The 17,924-nt window shown below is 32.6% G+C and overlaps 1 protein-coding gene across 1 annotated transcript in view; it reads left to right on the top strand.

Annotated features, from left to right (window-relative positions):
• Positions 1–6,627: 6,627 nt before the first annotated feature.
• The window catches only part of kek2 (leucine-rich repeat, immunoglobulin-like domain-containing kekkon 2 protein), a 62,026-nt gene continuing 50,729 nt past the window's right edge, over positions 6,628–17,924 (top strand). The window contains exons 1-2 of the mRNA XM_017618388.1: positions 6,628–6,691; positions 12,200–12,274. The gene's annotated coding sequence lies outside the window, so the exon portion shown is untranslated. The remainder of the gene's footprint in view (positions 6,692–12,199; positions 12,275–17,924) is intronic.

Genomic DNA, 17,924 nt, shown 5'->3' with positions numbered 1-17,924 from the left:
CTAATGCATGAAAATCCTAACCTCAAAAAAATCACCCGTTATATTTAAAATCCAAATAGAGGAGGGAGTAATTTTAAAATACCGACACTGATTCGGCATCCCTTTATATCTAATTCCAAATTGCTTAATATGGACCCAGTCTGCAATTGAAAAAATCGACTTAGGTTTACTTATTAATTTTTAAGATTTTTCAATCAAAATTTAGTTAGTTTCCCCACAAATGCCATAAATGCTGAATACCAATTTTCGCTCTTTCTTCAGTTTTATTAAAATTGAATTTGATTTAACTTACTGAATATTTTTCACTAAATAAAGTATTTAGCATTAAGTACATACATAAATTTGTAATTGTATAACAGTGGGGCATACTTACATACATACATACATATGTACATACATATCAACTTATCCGCTTCTCTTCGAGTTGCAACCTTAGTGTATTGGATTTTTCATTTAACTCCTCCTTATTGGTCTCTCAATGGTTATTATATTTTTTATTTATACACTCGCATGCATTATAATTAAGTTTAACTGCATTGGAGAATATCATATTTCCGCTTCAGCATTTTTCCATGCACCTTCTGCATGAACGCATTGAACATTTATTCATTAAATTAATATTCTCTCGCTTTCCGCAAGTACAGATGTGCACAGACAGATCTTTGCATGTGCATACATATGTATGTATACGTGTATGAATTTATGTACATACATATGTATATCAAAAAACATAGCCATGTCCTGCAGTATGGGGGAGCGACTACAGGACTGATGAATCAGTAGCTACCAGGTCAGGTAAACACCGTCGATTACCGACCGACTACTTGCCGCGTCTTTCCGCGATTACTTTGAGGCTGACTTCCAAAACGTACCAATACAATATTTGGATACTGTATCTCTTTCGTATATTCTGCTTCCGACTAGTTCGACCATGCACTACCATACGCGCTACCACGGGTTAATAGAGTGGATACTTACCTAAGAGTCGGTGCAGTAGCGTTTCAAAAATAGCAAATTAACTCCAGCAGTACTGGAGGGTCACTAACGTGGAAATAATGCAAATACACAGCCCATGTCCCTAAACCATAATCGGAGCAGATACATCTGTGAAGTCGTGAACGTGAAGGCGAAAATGTTGGACCAAAATATTTCAATAAAAAAATTAGATTTGGACGCGACGAAGCCCACCGGATCCGCTAGTTGTAAATATGAACCATTTATTTTTCACACATTTCAAAATTTTTGTATAACATTACACCCTCTTCTTTGGCACTTCTCATTCGTTAAAGCAATATTTGGCAACTCTGATTTATTAAAGGGAAAATTGTATAATATGTGCGCATATACTTATGCTTATTTGCATACTCATAATTTTCCTACAATTTTTCTTATCATCTCTTCTGCTGTGGTGCTGTGGTGCTGCGGTGCTATGCTGCGGTTCAATGCGCACTGATTTTACTTTGCGCATTTTGCAGACAGCAGCATCATTTTGTTGAGCCTTTCACAGACGTCGGTGTGAAAGAGCAATGAGTGAACTTACACAACCGCACATGCGCTTACATAAATATGCATACATATATAAATATAGTGGAGTAATGCAACTCTGCACGCATTTAATGGTAATGCCAATTACAGCAACATACCCAATGGTTTACCACATGCCAGCAGCATCAGCCAAATTATGGTTATTCGCATGGTGCTGCTCACTACCTCTTTTATTTACGTTCTCTTTTTTAACAATTTCTTGCTGTTGGAATTTTTTGCGCGTGAAATATATCTACGTTTGTGTCTCGTTCGGGTTTTGGTTGACTTTTGCTAAACTCTTGCTGTTTTAATTTTAATGTTTTCTCTTGTTGTACATATTTTGGTCTTTTCTTAACTACTACTACTACTACTAGTACTACTAATGTTTACACATGTAAATACATTCGATATATGTATGTTTATTAGGGCGGTTCAATTTTTATGGGAGCTTTTTTTTGACTATGGACTTATGTATGAATAGAAAAGAAGGATTTTACGTGTGATTCTAAGCAAATTTGCCGAAGAAAATATGTTTCTTAGCATTTTGCTGTAGTGCCGTAAAGATGTGCTTAAATTTTGTATGAAAGCATGCTGTTTTACTTAAAACTTCTATCAGAGGGCACGAATAAATATTATAGACCTATAGTTTTTTTTAATGTATAATTTTTTGTGTAGCTTTATAAGCTTATGTACATATATATATTGTCGCATTGCCATAAATGGCATGCATATGCAAAGAAAAGTAGCTATGAATTATCACGTTTTTCTATAAAATGGGCGATTTGCCCATGAAAATGTATATATGTGCATTAGGGCGGGACAATTTTTTTTTTAATATACGCGTATAGAATAGGCGGTTTCTACATGTAATGCTATGTAAATTTTGCCGCTTTCACCAATAAAGAGGAACTGTTAAGTAAGGACCCTTTCGGGAAGCCAAATAATATAAATTAACCTTAAAATTGTGGCTTTTAATGTCACATATGAAAAATTTTAAAATGTGAACCGATATTAAGTCCGATATTAAAGTCGCTATGTATGACCATGCCTTTGTGTATGCAGATTAGGGTTATTCAGAGAAAAATTATATTTTTTTTCCTCGGAACCATGCTTAAAAGTTTCGTTTAGACGTCAAAATAAGTCTCAGAAAATATGAGCACTTTTCGATTTCCCGTAAGAATAACACAGGAATTTTTTTTTTTATTTTTATTATGATTTTTATACCTTACAAGAGCATGAAATGGTATTATAACTTTGGTCCGATGTTTGTAAGTACCAGAATAAGAAGAGATAGACCCATTAAAATGTATACTTAAATAATCAGAACGTCGAGATGAATCGATTTAGCCATGTCCGTCTGTCCGTCTGTCCGTCTGTCCGCCTGTCCGTCTGTTTGTATGCAATCTAGTCTCTCAGTTTCCGAGATATCCGGATGATATTTGGTAGGTGGATTTATTTTTATAATGTTTTAATCGTTTGTCGGAACCGGGAGAATCGGACCACTATAACATATAAGAAGATAGTGAAGTTAAGCACACTTTATCTGTAGCTGAGTTCAAATTGGAAAGTATCCACCCGAGTCGTTTGAGACCAAATGAGGTTTTAGATTAGTAGATTATATTTAGTGCGATTTCTCCAATATGTTGTTTGGAAACACAGCTGCGGCATACACAGCAAATCTGCTGAAGTATGCAGATGATATTGACCTCATCGGTTTTAATATGAGGGCCGTAAGCTAAGTATTTTCCAGGTTAGAAACGGTTTGGCGCTGAGCAAAAAAGAAAACAAAACACCTTCTGGCAATGCATATAAAGTCAACGCGTTGTGGGCAGGCGTCACTGTTCACCGTTTTAACTTTGAAGTAGTAACGTACGGTGACCATTCGCACCCATTTTGATGGGATGGTACCGATTTTGAGAAAATTGTCCCGCTGAATATTTTTTAAAAGTCGGGACGTCCCGATTTTTCTTTGTTGTACCGATTATGTGCCGATTTTCATTGTTTTCGTTATTAATTTAAAAAATCTCCTTGTACTCTGACCCAAAAACAATTTTTCTTACAAACGTTGCAGCACTTTCGTTATCATAAACAACATAGAATATAAGGCAGCCATAAACATTTCAGTCCATCACTCTTGGCTGAGTTTTTTTAAGGCTTTTATAATCATTTGTTAAGTTTTGTTTTTTCATGAATTTAGTGAAATTTAAAAAAAAAGAATACTAACTCCCTCAAAAAATTCATGGATATGAAAAATATAAGCTGTAGATACAGTGACAAAAATACAAATAGGGAAGAGATTATTTAATTTTTATTATTTTTTATGAAGTGTTGCTCGTTATTTAACAAAGACCATGCGAGTCAAAATTTTAATAGTTGTACAAAAATTAGCTAAATTTCACAGAGTTTCATCAAAATGTTGAGATTTTTCATTAGATTTCTTATGCCGATTTCGTTTCTACCGAAAAATGCAACCTTCTTTTTGCCCTCTTGTAGAAACATTCCAAGTGTTCAGTTTTGTAGTCCATTCAATTTTAAGTAGCTAGGATTTATCGCTGATTTTTGATATATTTTTTTTTTTTTTGTGTATGGTCGAACACACTTTGTATGGGGAAAAGGCGCGAACAAATAAATTGCCAAAACTCAGTTGTAAGTCCGAGCTACTTCACACTTGTACTTCGCGTTGAATGGGCATACTCAAAAGAATTCTAAAAAATCTGTTTAAAATCATTAACATTTTTATCAGCATTTGATAAAGTTAAAAGGTTTAAAATTTTGATTTTTGTAGTTTTTTAGATAGTAAGCTACTTTTTCATAAAGAAATTATAATTTTTTTTTTAAACAAAGTTGCCAAAATATCTCTTCCCTATTTATGTGTATAAATTTTTGCGATCATTTTTAATTTTTCTTGCCTTTCTTTTAAATAAAACTGTATTCAAAATTGTACGTCTTTTTATTCAAAAAACAAAATGGTATTTTCGGAGTCGACGCATTACAAGTGTCCCAATTTTTGTCCCCAGAATTCTGGTCACCGTACCTATAGCCAAATAGAGGATAGTTACAGTAGATCGTTTCTCGGGCACGGTTATTAGGTGGCCTTTTTTCTCCTCCTTCCTTCTTTGTTCTCTAAATGTAATTTAATCTAATCGAATATAGTCTAATTTAAGCTAATAAAATCTAATCTAAACTAATGTATTCTAACCTTTTCTAATCAAATATAATTCAATATAAAATAATCTAAAACAATTTAATCTAATCTAATCCAAGCTACTCTAATCTAACCTAATCTAATCTAATCTAAAATAATCCAATACGCTATATACTAATATCATCTAATCCGATCTGGTCTAACCTAATCTAATCTGATCTAATCTAATCCAGTGAACTATAATCTAATATACTCTAATCTAATCTAGACAAATCTAAGTTAATCTAACCTAATTTAATCTAATGTAATCCAATCTACTCTAATCTAACCTAACCAAATCTAGTCTTACCGTAAATCTTTAATCGAGAAGGCTAAGAAGTTCAAATTTCACTTCACATCCATAGCAACTTACTTACGAATGTTCTACAATCTTCAGAACTTTCAAATTTGTTGCGAATTAGAGTGAAGTTTCGTGAAAAATGCGTGTATGTCAGATCCTACGACCCACTTTACCCAAGAATTATATGCGAATTTCTGAGAACACAGGACGTGTGTACTATCAAGTGCAACCAATTTCGGAGAAAACAGCATAGGCCCAGCAAATGTATAAGATTAAGCTACCGTTGGATTTTCATATAAATTACACATCTTTAATTAAGTATTTTACAACACAACCATGGCATGAACTTTGAGAGTACGCAAAGGCTGAGTGCCCCATTCGGCTCATAAACTTACAATAAATAGTTAAATGCATTTGTATGCATATTATCAAATGTAAAGAAGCTTGCGAAATGCATACGCAATGCATTTTTGGTAGAGCGAAAAAAAAAAAAAAAACAGAAAATATGAGTACGAAAATTCGAAATGAAAATCCCATTCGTATGCTAATTACTAAGAAGCATCCGTATTGCATGCGGTTGCACGAATATATGAGTAGGTACAGGGGGTACCATGTAGGAGATTATGTTTATTCATAGTATAGTCATTGCATTCGTTTCCTATTTTATATGTATGTACATAGAGTGTGCGATTGTAAGCGTGTTTTGCGGAAATTTTTATAAAGAAATACACTTTCGTATGTACCTATCTTTGTATATATATGTATTTGTGTTACAGGTCCCCTATGCAACACAGCTGAGCAAGTGAACCTCAAGTGGGGAACTGAGTGAATTTTAACGAAATCGAGCTGCTAGCAAACTCGCAAACACATGCACGTCGTCGACTTTGTTAAAAGCAGGGAGCGCATTCGCTAAGCTCATAAGACTTACTATATGCATATGAGTTTGTATGTACATATGTATGTACATGTGGATCACAAAAATTTTGTATCGTACGTATGGCAGAGCATGAATATGTATTTTTTTTTTTTGGCTTTTATATAGACCAAACATTAATGCATCGTGGCGCTTTTGTTTCATATTTTGTTTAACCAACTTTGTTTTTTCCTTCCTACACACATACATACATATATAGGTACATCCATATGGGCAAGCATGCATGTATGTATGTTTGTAAGCACGAGAATTCCCTATCAGCTCTGGCACTACTTTACTTGCTCCTACTAGTTACTCGTCGTTTGCCAGTCAGTCCCAGTGCGGGTGCTTGACATGAGTGTTGCAGCGTGTTGCAAAACTTTTTACAAACAAAAATTTGATTGCAAGGCAGTAGCTTAGTTTTTCGAATTTTGTATGCAAATTTATATTCAAATACTGCTCTCTCGTCATACGTGTGTTCATGTGAATTTAGTGCTATCTCATCTATTATACCCAGTTGGCTTAAAAAACTTTTAAAACATACCGTGTTTGAAAGTGTTATTCACTGTGTGCGAGATGCAAAAAAAAAATATGTATAAATAATAGAAGAATATGTTGTTAAGAACTTAAGAACGCCTTTAATTAATAATTTTCAAATTATTTGCAGCTTAAGCCAAGTAATTTTAAATTAATTAATACTTAAAAAAGGATTAAATTTCTTTAACTTCAATAAAATCAAGTGATTTACACAGCTCTTCGATAAAACTATGTAAGTTCCCAAATATTTTTAACTACTAACTAGTGAACCCGCATTACGTTAAAACACTCTCAAAAAACTTTAAAAATATTTCAAACGACAGAGTAATAAACGATCCGTGTTCGCAATTTAATCTAACTTAACGTTTTAGCCATTTCTTCGTGACAAGAGGTCCAGCACTTCTACCAAAAAAAAAAAACCTTATTGCACATCGTCAGGTTAAACTCTTTAAATGGAGATTAATTGATATTTCGAAATAACGCTGCAAACTTTCTACTTAGGGATTACAACCCTCACTAAGTAAATTCTCCTTTCTGTGTTGCCGAAGAAAAAGGGCTGAACACCTTTTACGTAGAGCTCCCTGTTTAACATATATAAAAAAAAAAAAAATCTATTATACTCATTTATTCCCTAATATTATCGAGATAATTGCGAAGCAAAAGTAGATTGTTGAACATCCCTTCATTTTAGTGTATTTAAATTCCGAATATCTGGCTGCACCTTTCTGTTCACCATTATAGCCATTTTGATTTGTTTGCTTGTTTACATTGTTGAATAAAAGCAGTGAAATTATTAAACGAGTTTTTTATTGTTAAAAAATAAAATACATTTATTGTATACAAAATACACGTGAAATATGTATGAAAATTTGCTAGTGGAAGTGCAAAGAATTTAAACAACAAGTTACTTAAGTACTAGCATTAACAAAGTGAAAATGGTGAGAATTTATGTAACGATATCTGTTTCTTAGCATCCTCGTAAAGTTTCGTGGACAAATTCGCGATAGTTTTGCTAAAATACACACTTGTCGATGTACTTACATTAAAGTCAACCCTTGCCACATAGCTGGGCCGTTTTTGGTGCATTGTCGAGCGCAAATAATTTTTCACCTTATGCCAAAACAGAAAAGCTCCTCTCGTTAGTGCATGATGACCCTGGAATTGTAATAAGTAATCTAATGAAGCGCACATAGTATTTAGAAACAAGTCCCACACACAATTCGTTTTCACGCAAAAATTCCACAACATCTTTCACAGATTCTAGATTTTTCTCTGTATGCATTCGTCTAAATCACCATTATAAAACGTGACATTTTCTTCAAATCTACTGTCTCACCAATAATGAACTTTTCTTAAGTTTTATAAAATGTTGACGATTTAGTATGAAATCTACTTGTCAGAGAGCAAATAACTTGGTCAAAAATTTCATAATATATCTTCCGAAAATACTCTTCAGGTGTGGTAAATACAGGTTATTCAGTTGGACTTATTTTTCTTCTAAAAAATGTTCAGGTGGGTAACTACCCGCCATGCCCACGACTTCCGCCGCCCCTGGTCTAGGTTCGGTTAGTTTAAGAGGGCGTGTGGGAGACAGAATAGTGAATTGTGAGTCCGTCTTTTATTTAAGTCATTATTCTACTGAACCAATGAATATCTCTGATGAAACCGATGAGATCCAGCAGTTCCACCTCGCCCAGACTGTTAAAGAAGCGTGAACCCAAGCGCTTGAGTCGCTTCGTCTGTATACCTGGACATCGACACAGACATTGGTCAATTGACTCTTCCTCATCCCCATCGTGGTAGCTTTCTTTAATTCCCTTTAGCCGGCCCCTTTTTATAGCATTTGTTAGGTAAGAGGACAAAGGCATAAGCGCTAATTACTTATTTATTTTTGAAAATTGCTTACAGTTATATAATCGATCTTAAAAAAGTTTTCCAAGTATAATATTTGTTCATATTTTTTGTAAATTAATTTTTTATTCAAATATCTGAGACTTCATCAATCAATCTCAAGCCAATTAAATACATAAGTAAACAAAAATTATTTCACAATTACAGCAAATACGTAGGGAAAAGACCTCTCTCTCTCTCTGCTCTCAATAATATTTTCATACAATAAGTTGTAGTGCGTGCCGAAACATAAGTAACAGCTGCTCAAGCATTTCCCATTTTAATTATCCGGCAAGCAAATATACATAAATAATAACATACATATGTACATTGCGGCATGCAAACACTTTGCACCAAAGACGACAAAACCAAACCAAGCACTCACTCACTGACCACTGGGCCGTCACGTACGTGGCAATGGGGAACGGGCAGGTTGAGGTATGTGAAGCCTGGTTATAAGCGAAATTACGAGAAAATTCACGTGCGTGATTATTTTGAATAAAATCAATTTTATTATTTATTTTGCTCATTTCCCGTGTAAGGTATGTAGCACAAGTGAGCGAATTTCTCTCTTTGCTGCAACACTTAAACAACTCAATTACCTACGGATTCAAGTTGTGAGGTATTCATTAGGAAGTGTATATGCTTGTCTGGGCATGTGTTAGCCTGTGCGATTTTCATGCTGATGGCGTAAACTTTCCGGCTATTTGCTAGAAAATTAGTTACTCCTGCTGCTTCCGGCACTCATTTCTTGTTATTGCTGCTATGCAAAGTCTAGAGGTAGATAGTTACTTTCCTGTTGTTATTTTTATTGCTGTTTTGTCCGTTCAACGCTCTTGATTCATTGCCAACTATTCGCCTTAATTGTTGTGGTAAATATTTCATTTTGTTTTTTTTTTGTTTAACTACATTTAGACCCCCCTGGCATATGTGCTGGTACATAAATTTACATATGCCACACAGTGTTGCGAGCTGGACAAAATAAAAAAAAAAAAAAAAAAAACAAAAAGTTGATGTTGTGATAAAAAGTGTCGTATATAAGTTGTTTTTTCAACCTATTTCAACGATTTATAACTTTACTGAAAGCTTAAAATATTTCCTGCAGGGTACTTTATGATTCACTTCTCTACGTTTGGCATTTCAAAAGGTCCGTTATAAAGAATAAAACCTTAAAGCAAATGAGCCCAAATAAGCGGATTTACAGGGAAATTCTGACTAAGATAGTAAAAGTCTTTCGTAAGACAATTTAAACACAGAGGTAAAGATAGATCAATTTTATATGTTATTGTTTTAAAAAGAAAAATATATATTTTTTAATTTCAGTTAATTTTTAGAAATTTATTTTGTGCATTTTTTTCTTCTTTACTTATCTTTTTTCTTTTCTAATTATATTTTCTTTTAATGTTTAGATCAATAGCATCTCTTTAAGGAGAATAAATTTTTTTAATTTTATTCAATTTGAGGCACTTATTTAAATAATTTGTTATTTTTTTTTTAATAAAATTGTTCTTTTGATTAAATTTTCTTTAAAGGTTGAGTTGTTATTGTCAAAAAAGAAAAATATATATTTTTTTAATTTAGTTTAATTTTTAGCAACATATTTTATTAATTTTTTTCTTTCTTTAAAATTAATTTGTGTTTCTTTTGTATATTTAATTTTCGTTTAATTTTTAAATTTTATTGTTTTAAAAAGAAATACATAGATATATATACTTATATTTCCTTTAATTTTTAGGATCTTATTTAGTTTTTTGCCTTTTTTCATTTTACCTAAATTTCTTTTAATTTTTAAATTGTGTTTCAAAAATTTAAAATATTTTATTGTTAGTTTTACTCGATTTTTAACTAGATTTTTTTTCCATTTCTGATTTATTTTTGTTATTTTCCCAATTTAATTTTTAGACCTTAATTTGATTTGTAATACTATATTTTTCATTCTTGTTTCACTTTAGTCTTGTTTTTTATTTTTGATCAAATCTTTTTATTGCCTTTTATTGTTGAGAAGCAAAATTTTTTTTAATTTAGTTTGTTCTTACTGTGAATTTGATTTATTTTATTTTATTTTTATTTCATTTAGTTTTTAGCATCTTATTTAACTTTTTGTCTTTTTTAACTTATGTGGATTTCTTTAAATTTTAAAATTTTGTTTTAGAAATTAAAAGTTTTTTACTTTTATGATTAAAATTTCTTCTTTTCTTTACCTTTCAAATTTTATTGTTTTAAGAAAAAAAAAAATTATCTCATTTCATTTTTAAAAAGTATTTTTATTTTTTTTTGTATATTTCATTTTATTTATTTTTTTATTTTATTATGAAATTTTTGTTTATTACTTTTTATTGTTTTAAAATGAAAATTGTATAATTTTTTAATCTAATTCAATTAAAAAAAACACTGCTAAAAGGCGAACAACATAACGCTACGGCTTTTTCGTTAGCAGATCTTTCCAATAGTCTTTCGAAAGACAGTAAAGAGCTTTCAACATAGTTGCCTGAATAGAGAATTGTCTTACGAAAGACCTTTCTCTTTCAACAGACTGTGTTGAGTTAAAAGACGGTTGCAGGAATTATCCTGTTTAAGTTTCGAAGAGTTGGTAAAGTTGTCTATGCGAAACTTTGCAGTTTACTATTTTTGTCCACGCTAAATATCGGGACGCGGCACTGTGCGCTACTCTCACTGTGCAGACTATTTCTTCGATTGTGTGTTTACGATTTTCCATTCGCCTAATGCAACAACATAGGACACGAATAAACAATTGTTGCAGGCGCAACTAGCCGGTAAATAAGCAAAATTTGTTTGTATAAGTATTTTTTCCCCTTTTCCCCTCTACAAGCCGCTTAATCGGCAGGACGAAAAACATCTAAAGCAGGAGCAGGAGCATATAATCCTAAGGCAGCTAGCTGGTCTGATATTCTGCTAAGGACTGAGTTTTGTGTATGCCTTTGCGCTTCTATTTTTTAGCTTTTTGGTATAGCCAAGTGCTACGCTCTAATCTGACAGGTGAAATGGATTTGTTGCTTTTCCAATTCCAATCTTCCAACATCGTCTCCTACGCTGCTTTGTTCTCTGTAGTAAAGGGCGGTGCAGTATTCCATGTTGGACAGGCCCTTAGCTGCTTCACTAAAGCGCAGTCTCATGTTCGTGCGTGTGTGTGTGTGCTCTCCTTTGGCCTGCTAGCCGGTGGACAATGTGATTTATGTAGCTTAGAAATTGCAAAACAGGAACCTGACCAACATTGAAACGAAACTTTTGCGTATTTTAATTTCAGCCAAACGGAAATGGGAAGCGAGAAGTGTAGAAAAAGTAAAAAAATAAATCAAGAAAATAAGTTGAATAAAGCAACCACAAAACAGGCCAAAAAACTTTGTGGCAAACGAAATTTCATGCGCCATCTAATGAAAATACTCTAATGGAGTTGCGTCAGTTGGCACGGCAAACGGGTGTGAGTGAGTTCGAAAAAGGGAAAAAATGGAAAAACAACAAAAAAAACATTACTCACAAAGTTTAAAAAGTAGATATACATATGTATCTAGCCACAAGCTCTCGCTCTCGGGGGAATTTCACACGACGCCTCCAACTGACGTTTAAGGCATTTGCTTGCGAAATGTCAGTTTGTAGTTGCACAAACAATTTAGGCTGTTAAACAATAATAGCCCTTGGTGATTTATGACTTTAAGCATAAAAATATTTTTTTCCGTCTTTATTTTTTTTAACGTCGCTCTTTGCATTTTTGTGGTTTTTCAGTATTTAAGTTTTTCTCAAAAATTTCCAACAATTGTCTAAAAGTTTCTTAATTAAAAGTGTGACCACAGCAATTCTTAATACCCACATTTTTTTCTATATTTTCTTGCAGCTGCACAATTGGCCTAATGACAACCCATTTCTTCGCAGCATTTAGGCGCTAATCTATGTGACTAAGTGAAAAAAGGTAAGCAAATTTAAGTACATAAAAATGCCAGCGCTCTGACGCTTAGGTATTTAAATTTATTGCTAAATCCCTTTCGTTGACTTCTTTGTACGGATTTTTGATTAATGTCGCTAATTTCTGATTAAACAACTTTTATAAATGTACCTAATTTCTGAGGTACTTGTTTTTGGACCTTTGTGATTTATTGTAATTAGAGTGAGTGAGAGATGAATAGATATAAATGCGATTAGTGAACTGTTAAATAAAATTTTATTAGTTCCGAATATGCAGGAAAGTTCCGGCTGTTCGCAGGAAAGCGCACTCTATACTGAAGATGATTGGCACTTGGCGTAATGGAAATGGTCTCACCGCTAACCCTGCCAAAATTAGTGTTGTGGTTAGAAGGAGAAGATCGGGTTGTCTCCTTGGTTCGTAGAAGCTTAGTCTGAGCACTTACCCAGGAGGATGAGATTTCTCTGGCATCACTAATATTATCTACTTTCATAATTCGTCAGCTTCGTCAAACCACTTGGATTTGTCGATGAATCCATTTATGTAATTAATGGTGCATTTAAACATTTTCTTCAGACTTTAGATAGAGAATCTCTCTATGTTCTCAGTACGTTCCAGTGGCCGGAACCCCAGATGAAATATGTGCCAATGAAACTTTATCTTTACCCAGGCTAGCCTGAAACCCAAATTGTTGTTGTGTAAACATCTTAGCTCTCGGTATGGGTAAAATTTTCGTTTACTCTGCATAAAATTTTTAATTGAACATTTCTAGCCTAGTTTCGGGCTATTTGAGGGCAGTTTTTGGACTAGCTCACGAATATAGTTTTTGACCATTTCGGGTTAATTTCGGGTCTAGTTTCGAGATATGTTCAGGACTATTTTAGAATTTGTTCGGGATCCTCTTGGGCAGGATCATTTTAGGATTAGTACCGACCGTTTCATGACCAGGTCTACGCTATGTTAGGACCATTTCGAAGCTATTTCAGAACCATTTCAGGACTAAGTAATTCTAGACTATTTCAGACTAGTTTAGGATTAATTGAGGACTATTTCGTGATTAGTTCGAGATAACTTTGAAACCACTACCCCTACAGGAGCATTTTGGGATTGGTTTAGGATTATTTCAGGCCCACTTAGAGTCTAATTAAGGAACATTTCGGGACTAGTTTCAGATCATTTTGAGACTAGTTTGTGCTCATTTTTATATTAGAAATGGACCATTTTGGGACCGCTTCAAGACTTGTTCGAGCTCTTTTCGTGAAAAGTTCACGACTTTTTGAAACCACTTCAGACCAATTTTGGGATCATTTCGGCGTAGTTCTTAACGTCAAGAAATTATCCAAAACAGAAATAATCGTGAACTATTCGCGAAGTGTTTATGACAAAATGAAATGAAATTAATGTTTAATTACTAACGTAACCTATTTATAAGAAGCATCCTTTAATTTATTTGGCAGCCTCTATGTAAATATTATATCAGAACATAGAAACTTTTCTAGCATTTCGTCAAGTAAAGTCAATAAAGTAAAGCCACATAAGAAGTAGCCATACAACTCATAACTCGGAGCAAATTAGCCATTTACTAAGAAATATTATACGCTAATGCTTTTAGAAACAAGTTATATCGACATAATACATGTGAACATAAGCACCATGCAAACATGCAAGTTGTAGCCAGAGTTTCTCTTCTTCTGCAACTTTTCGGTGTGTGTGTGTGTGTGCTTCTTAAAACACTTTTTTAATTGACTTTTGTAACTTTTTATTGATAAAATGCTTCTTAAATATTTGAAGTGTACGTCATTCGTTAAAGTGCATAAAAGTGTGTACATACCTACAAACATACAGACTAAGTATGTATCAAAGAAACTTATTTAAACAGACATGAATGGCTACAAAAGTACCATCAAGTAGGTACACTTATAAGTAATACGATTATTTAAAACTTTAACCTGCCGTAGTTTGGCGATGTGTGCTGGCCGCAAGCGTCTTTAGTACTTTCTGCTAAATCATTTCCCATTGTATTTATTATACGAGTATTTTTGTATATGGAACTTAAGTGAAATTATTGTTGCTGCTGAAAGCGCAGACGAATATTTGCTGTAGTGGGATTAGGTCAAGTAGTGTTGTTGTTATTTAACCTTTTCCATTGCATTTTGCACTGTAAATGGTTGTCTGTATTTAAGAAAATAAATACGTAGTCGAAATGTGAGAACTTTTTGGATTCATACCAGTGAAGAAAAGTTTTCGTTTCACAGGTTTAACTTGGCTTGTGAGCAATGGAAAATTTTCCGAATTTTACACAATTTAAGAAGTGTTGATACTTATAACTATTTAACAAATAGTGAGTTTAAAATGTTGCTTCTCTTGTTGAGGTATAGGGTAGATGATGTGCAGGAAATTTGAATGAGCTAGAAAAAGGGTGCAAAAGTGCTTTTATTAAAAGTTTTATTTCATCTTAATTGTTTTTTCAACAATTTATTTGAGCTTCAAATACAGAAGAAATACGCCAAAAAGTGGAGGGTGCGCAAAGGCTCAATCGAAATGGTTTTGAGAAGGCTTTATAACTTAACTACGTATAGGAGGGTTGCCACATGTTAAAAAATTTAATTCAATTTTAATTAAAGGAATTTCGAATGGCATCGCTATATGGGTGTCAGACAAATGAGGTTTAAGAAGTTAGTAGTTTGGAAATATTTTGGATAGGGTTGCCACCTATTTGAGAAGTCGAATTTAACTATTTTATACCCAAGTTATATGAAATATTAACGATGGATGTCAAGTGAGATAGCTTCAAGAAATACTTAGTTTGATAATTTCGAACAATTTTGTCGTTGAAAATCCTTTATTTCAGAGCTATATTTAGGAGGGTTGCCACGTGTTTAAAATTAAATTTCCACTTAATTCATCAGTTATTTGAAATATTTATAACAATGTCCGATGAAAAATATTTAAGAAAATTTTTGTTCGAAAATAATTTTTAAGAGGGTTGCCGTCTGTTGTGAAAGTCGTACTTAGTTTAGTTATACATAAGTTATATGAAATTTTAAAATATGGTTATCAAAAGAACTAGTGTTAAGAAATCTTTAAATCGAACATTGGTTTTTTCTTTGTTGTAAAAGTTAAGCTCAAATTATTTAGTAAGTTAAATGGATTATCAAAAGATGGGTATCAATCGAAATGGGTTTGAAAATAATTTATTTCTAAACTGTATTTAGGAGAGCTGTAATGTGCTTAAAAACTTAATTCAACTTAACTCATCAATTAATTGAAATATGTATAACAATGCCAGGCGAAAGATTTTAGTTTGAAAATACTTTTAAAGGGGTTGCCACCTGTTCGAACAGTCGAATTTGTTTTACTTATACGAAAGATACGGAAATGAAATATCGAAATATTAGTGTTAAAAGAAAGAGCTTTAAGAAAACTTTAGGCTGATAATATTTTTAATTAGGGTTGCCAACTGAGATGCCAAATTAAAGAACTAGCTTTCTACATAGATGTCCACAGGTTTTATTTTTTGCAGTTACAGGATGATTTGAAATTTGATGAAATGAAAACCGACAACATGCAAGACCTCTCATCACTGAGAAATGGTTTGGATTAATCATTAGGAATATTTTTAGAGAAATATATTAAATAAATTGCTAAGCTCTTTTCTCAGTCGATTATATTTTCTACTTAATTTGCGTCAGATATTTAGCTGATAAGTTTGAAAAGTGTGTTTCTTTCATATCAATAAATTTCAAAGTTTATAACTGCATCATACCCATTGAAGATCAATAGTAAATCATATCCTAAAATATTTGCTTCGTAGAAAAGGACAGACTTATTAAATTTAGGAACACATCTTGATTATTCGGGCGCATATACAACTTGCTATAAGTGACTTAATTATCAAGCCTAATTGAGTGTGATTTATTACAAAAAAAGAACAAACCACAGCCACTTAATTGAGATTTTAACTATAGCACTACAACTCTTTTACTTTTTTATAAATAAAAATGGCTCAGAAAATGAACTGAGCTTCTTGGTTTTAATATTGAAATTTTCGCCGCATTAACGTGCACTTTAATGAATGCCAACCGCATTAAGATTTCCCATAAAGCGCACTTTCGAACGCGTTATCTCCCTACGAATAGTGCGCGGTAGTGATTACAGCTGAAAAGCAGTGCCGAAGGCTGTAATGACAACAATAAAGCACAATGACTGATAACGCTTGCTATACGTCAACTGCATGCGAATGAAAGACAAGATGCCGCAAATAATGAGCCATCTTGTCGAACACAACACTGAGCTGAGTGAAGATAGGAAAAACCAGTTAATGACTGTAGTTGAGCACAGTGAGTCGATAAGTGTAAAGATAAACTAAAGTCGAATTATTAGGATAAGGAAAAATGATCATCTAAACTTATGACTTAACACGTACTTAATTCGTGAAAGAACTCTAAATTTTGGCAAAAGTCAACTAAAATTCAAATCTGTTTATATTCAGAATCACATAGTTAACTATAGAAATTCATATCGCCCAAAAATATAATAATTCAAAAAATTAATATCTTTCTCTACAAATTTGAAATTCGTTATACAAAAAAAAAAAAATTAAAAATAAACTATGCTGAGGAAAATAATGCATAGTAAAAATGAATACGTTATATTTGATTATCATTTAAAAATTTCGTATTTAAAAATAATATTTTCATACAAAAATTTATTACGCACGTATTTTACTGTCCTTAGCATTTATAAGGAACGCGGTCATTTTAATATATGCGTAATTGAATTGAATATTTACCAATATCCAGTACTTTCGTTGACGTATATAATAAGATCAAATACGTTTCTATTTGATTTTAATTTTTTTTTTCCTCAGTGTAGTTTGTGTTCCCGGAACTGACTTCCTGAGGTTTCAGGACCCACTGTTATTATATATATATATGACCACGTGTGGAATTTCCTTTAATATTCAAAATAATTTTCGAGATACATTTTTTTGTTATTTACAAATAAAAATACTGTCTAATTTTAACCAAAACCATATGCATAAAAAACTTCAGCGAAGAAAGGCGCGTAAACTTATTTTCGCGGTCAGCTATGTTACGTGTCTTACTTCGCCGAAGTTTTTTCGTCACATTTTTTTAAGCGTTGTTTTCGCCATCGAAACACTAGCGCGCCTTTATTCGTGTCTAGTGCGGATATATCACTGTTTCAAAAATTTTCACACATTTTTTAGTCCATTAAATTTTAGTCTGATGAAGTGCAAGTTTTTAATAATTTTTTTTTTTTGTTGGCGACTTTTGGTGTTTCTTTATATAAAAGTGCAGTTATGTAAGTCACTGTACATATATATGAGGCGTTCTATACCAAAACGGACGGGGTTAACATTTCATGTGTTTGATTTGTTTAAAATTTTTAAGGTAATGCATAAACATAAAACATAAATAAATATGAAATTTGAGCTTGATTATATATTAAAAAAAAATACACGTAAAAACTTTACAGCACAAAAACAAAAACAAATCGATTTAAAAGGTTTCGAAATATCTCGAGAACGGGGAAAGGAAAAACTTAAAAATAAATATTATTGTGGCTTGTTAACATTTTATTTTTAATATTTTTATTGAGCTTTGTACCACGATTGTTTATTAGGAAAAATTGAAAA

This window comes from Rhagoletis zephyria, unplaced genomic scaffold (assembly GCF_001687245.7).
Source record: "Rhagoletis zephyria isolate East Lansing unplaced genomic scaffold, Rhagoletis_zephyria_1.1 Rzeph_scaffold_01613, whole genome shotgun sequence".
In the NCBI taxonomy this organism is placed as follows: domain Eukaryota; kingdom Metazoa; phylum Arthropoda; class Insecta; order Diptera; family Tephritidae; genus Rhagoletis; species Rhagoletis zephyria.
This window is presented reverse-complemented; position numbering and strand designations above follow the sequence as displayed.